The sequence below is a fragment of the Gossypium arboreum genome, chromosome 6, assembly GCF_025698485.1.
Source record: "Gossypium arboreum isolate Shixiya-1 chromosome 6, ASM2569848v2, whole genome shotgun sequence".
NCBI lineage: Eukaryota > Viridiplantae > Streptophyta > Magnoliopsida > Malvales > Malvaceae > Gossypium > Gossypium arboreum.
Genome location: NC_069075.1, coordinates 3,396,381 through 3,401,404, shown reverse-complemented (window position 1 = coordinate 3,401,404; position 5,024 = coordinate 3,396,381). Strand labels below are relative to the sequence as shown.

At 36.2% G+C, this 5,024-nt stretch overlaps 1 long non-coding RNA gene across 1 annotated transcript; it reads left to right on the top strand.

Moving 5' to 3' along the window:
* Positions 1-1,310: 1,310 nt before the first annotated feature.
* On the top strand, positions 1,311-3,642 carry LOC128293868 (uncharacterized). The gene is made up of 3 exons (XR_008283983.1): positions 1,311-1,480; positions 2,520-2,561; positions 3,450-3,642. It is a non-coding gene; the product is annotated as an uncharacterized LOC128293868 (long non-coding RNA).
* The last annotated feature ends 1,382 nt before the right edge of the window (positions 3,643-5,024 follow it).

The following is a 5,024-nucleotide window of genomic DNA, read 5'->3' as shown; positions in this document are numbered from 1 at the left end:
TGGAATATGATGAACCAATTAACACAAGTACTGACCGACGGGCTAGAAAAAGGAAAGAGCCTTTTCGATGATGGAAATGATAATGAAGATCCTCTTTACCTCCTGGTTTTACCCCAACAAATGTTTAGACACAACCCGAAGTGTACCCATGAAGGCCATCTGTTACAATTAGGCCCCAACAGTTTCAGGCTGGTGTTTCGGCACTGATGAATTACCAAGCTGGCTCATGCTATAATCCAGGGGATAACCCAACTAATCCCGTTGTCCCCAATCTCGATGATGTGGCGAAAACAAAAAAAGGCAAGAGTGGAGCTCCCAAAACAATTTGAAGATCGTTACAAATGGAAAAGGGGGAGAGTAGAGCTCCCAAGTTAATACTTTAAGGGCCCCAAAGAAGAAGGAAAATAAGGCGAATAATACGAGTATGTATAACAAGGGCTATTCAAAGCTGATTACCGTAAGCCTATCAAGAACGGCAACTACTAGCCATCAGGTTCCCCCAAGACAAGAACCCAATCCAAGATCGAACTCAAAAAAACTACGGTTCATGCCCGTTCCAATCACGTATAGGAAATTGCACCAAATTTTGTTTGACGCACATATAGTATCCCTTTTCTCCCTAAAACCAATACAAACTTCGTTCCCCAAATGGTATGACGTGAACGCCTAATGTGAATACCACGCAGCACGGGACACTCAATCGAGAACTATATCGGTTTCAAAAAGATAATCAAAAGACTTATCAAAATGAGTAATGTAAAATTCAATGATCCATCTGGTGCAGTAAATCTGTTACCCAACCATTTTGTAACGCCCCAATTTTCGGGAATCCTGTGAATGTTGGCATAGGTTTAATTATGTTAGTGGGCCTCTAGAAAGCCTAAGCTTAAAACAGAACCCGACAATTTTAGTTAATTTTTGTTCCATAAGAAAAAGGGGGTGAAATTATGAAATAGGACCTATGTGAAAATGTTTGAAAATGCTATAGGCTAAATTGAAGTGGCCAAATAAATAGGAGTGCAAAATAGGAGGATTTGCATGACAAACCTCCCATTTTACATGAAGTGGCTAGCCATCATGTTGTTGTAGACAAAATGAACACTTGATATCCATAATTTATGGTACAAATTGATACAAATTGATAATAGGTTAGGTAAATGTTTCATGATAATAGGTTAGGTACGTGTTCCATGATAATAGGTTAGGTAAATATTCCATGATAATAGGTTAGGTAAATGTTCCATGATAATAGGTTAGGTAAATGTTTCATGATAATGGGTTAGGTAAATGTTTCATGATAAGAATTTCATGTCTTTTGTATTAAAGAATTAAATGGATGAAATATGAAGTTATTAAAAGAAAAAGGGGTGAAAAGAACAAAGTTTTGTCCATCTTTGTTCATCATAGCTGAAAGTTAGAGAAGAGAAAGGAGAGGAGAAAGCTCTTGAGTATTCGGTCATTAGGAGGAGGAAAATTGAAGGTAAGTTCTTGGTACCTTGCTTCTATTTTGAGGTTCATGAGTTCTTCTTGATTCTACCTTAACTCTTGAAGTATATTTTGATTTTTAGTTGTGTTGTGAGCATTTAGTCATGAATTAAAATGAAGGAAATGGTTGTTGTTTCATGTTCTTTTGATGAAAAATGAAAGATAGGTGAAGTTGAGCCAAACAAATGAGCATGCATGTGCCTTAGATGTTAAAGGGAAAAATCAGCTAACATGTTGTGCTTTAAAATGATGAAATGGAGATTATACTTAAGTAAAATCATAGATATGTGATGATTGATTGGTGATATACATGTTCAAATAACATGCATGCAAGGTATGTGTGAAAGAGTGAGTTGTGCTTTAAAATGATGAAATGGAGATTATACTTAAGTAAAAAATCATAGATATGTGATGATTGATTGGTGATATACATGTTTAAATAACATGCATGCAAGATAGGTGTATGAAAGAGTGATTTGGTAATAAATCTGCTTGGGACAGCAGCAGTAATGTGACTTTGGAAAATCACCATAAATTGTGGGAGATGAATTAGAAGCTGAATAAATTATGTAATTAAAGCTTATTGAGTCTAGTTTCTAATGAAATAAACAAGAACATATTTTGAATTCTGTACAATGAGAAATTTGATTCGTAATGAAGAGTGGTCAGATTAGTCAAACAGTGAAACTTGGGAAATTTTAAGAAAAATCTGGTATTGATTGGCCATACCAAAAATTCTGAAAATTTTATGGATAAAAGATATATAAGTCTATTTTCAGGGAAAATTAACGGCACTTGATTTGGAGTTTCGTAACTCCAGTTATAAATGATTTAGTGACTGTTGCTCAGGAAGACAGCTTGCAGTGAAATTATGATTATGTGGTAAACATTGACAAAAATTTGTTAATGAGTTGCTTATTAATTTCTTATAAGCTCACTATGATCTGTAGGTGTGGTTGGCCGAATATTGTAAGGGGTTAATATGTAGTTTGTATTTGAATAGTTAGATTAACGTGTTAGTAATCCAATTGTAGGCGGTTCGTGTGTGGATCTCGTTAACATTTCGTCGCAAACAGGTATGTAACTAACACTCTCTTTCTTAGTCTAGATCGGCAAAAGCCGAAAAGCCGAAATGTCGAAAACTGGTATTTTGTAGATTTGCGAGTGTGCGAATGCTCGTGAGGTAAATCGATTAATGTTTTTGGTAAGCTGCAATGTTTGGACTGCAAAGTGCATGATTTCTATGCCCTCGATATTTTTGGGCTTAATGGGCCAAAATTGGAATGATGGGCCAACGGCCCAATTCAAGAAGAACCCTCGATGCGTGATTACATTAGTACGTGAAAAGTAGGAATATGCATGAAAAACCCTAAAATAGATAAATTACTGGAATACCTTTAAAAGTGGAAAATTTACGGTTTACCCTAGTAGATAAATTACCAAATACCCCTAAGGTTAAATTGACCTAAATGCATGTTTGATTGTTGTTATTTATTGCATGCCATGTTGTTATTATCGATGCATGGAACTGGGATATTGACGGAGGAAGTCTGAAAGTGGCTTGTCCACGTCTTGGAGGCTTTGCCTCAATTCTTTGATAATCGAGCAAAAGTCAAATCTGTGGAAATCTTTGGAGCTGGGTGGGTTGAGCTATTCCCCACATGGAGTGTATGGCTGGTACGGGTGGAGTGTAGTGGTTGGTGGGTTGAGTAGTCTCCCCAAATGGGCTTGCATATGTTTACTGATGTTGCATGTATTTTGAAATGGGCCTATGGGCCATACTGTTATCTGAATAAGGGGCTAAGGCCCAGTTTATTGTAATTTGAAAAGGGCTCTGGCCTAGTACCACTGTTACCTGAATGGGCTTAGGCCCAATAGGCTTGAGCTGACTTGGGCTTTGAATGAGTTTTTCTTACACACTGAGTTTCCCCAAACTCATCCCTTTTATTTTTTCATCCATGCAGGAAATCCCCAACCATAGTGGGCTTGGAGCTGTGAGGGAATTCGGAGTGGCCACCCGTTCTGAAAGTTTGATTTTCTTCTGGTGAACTGGACATCCTTTTAATTACGTTTGAGGTTTTGGGCTTTTAAATGTAATAAGGCCGCTTATTTATTTTTGATGGTTTTAATATGTATTACTAAGATAGGTATTACTTATTTTAACTGTTGAAACTAGATTGCTTTAGGGCGCGTTTTCAAAAACAACAGTTGATTTCAAAATAACACGACAACAAGCAAAGCTTCCGCAATGAAAGTATTTTCCAAAATTAATCACTTTTCCTAAAAATGACTTAATCAAATCGGTTTCCTAGAAATATCCATGACGTTAAGGTGTGGCAATGGCAGTATGCATGTCTAGGATTGGATCCGAAGGGAGCTTGGTACTTAAGTAGTCCGATGGACTCACCACCTCTTTTCTGGTTTCCTACCTGGTGCACAGCTTCTATTCACTTTAACCCTTAATGAATTAATCTTTTGAACATTAAGTACGATTTTCTGGACTTAGAATGGAAATTTTTTTTTACGTTTTTGATGTGGCATGCCGGATCCGGCCATAACTTCTGGGCCAGGTTTGGGGTGCTACACATTTAGATAAAAGCGGTAAATGTGATCATCAAGAATGCGGGGAAGAGAATCAAGATGAATATAGTAGAAGTGAAAACCCCATTGAGAGGGGTTTGGGAGAAAATGGTAGAAGAAGGATTAATCGTGCCGGATTCAGAGGAAAGATCTGAAGGGATTAGGAACTATTATGAGTTCCATAATGGAGAGGGGCATGAGGAAAGATCTGAAGGGATGAGGAACTATTATGAGTTTCGATTTTTCTCGTTTGATCCAAATGACCGAATAACCTTTTAAAATTAAAACGCATGAGTTTTGAAAATCAAAAGACAAGCCTATTCTCGAGGGTTTAAAATGTTGTCTCCTAACGTACTGGATGTGGCATTTTATTACTTCGGGACAAGATGTAACGCCTCTAACCCGAATCCGTCACCAGAATAGAGTTACGGAGCATTATCGGAGTTACCGATTTGTTTATCAGATATTTTATTTCATCTAACGTTCATATTTGGAACCAATTAAAATCAAACATATTGTCCCTTAAACGTTCTTATTTTTCTTGACATGTTTTACTTGAATTTATTACTCGTCTCAATATACTTAATTTCCTTGTATCAAAGATAATCACATATTTACATGTCATGATAAATATCATTCTCTTGCCATTTCTTCATAAACATAAATCAGGTAATTCATTATATCGATGTTTCATGCATTTAAAAATACAATTCAAGTTACACTAACTTACCTCGTTGCTTGTTCATGTTTATAATTTCATTAATCCGATATCTTTTCTTTTCCATGTTCAAGTCTCGTATTTGAGTCATCCGGATCTTTATAAATAAATTTGTTCATTGTTTTCATTTATTTCATGTTCTAATACATTCAATTAATGCTCTAAACAAAATTATCATTTTGCCCCTAAACTTTTAATTAATGACGATTTCATCCATAGGCTCAGAAAATAAAATTCTTGC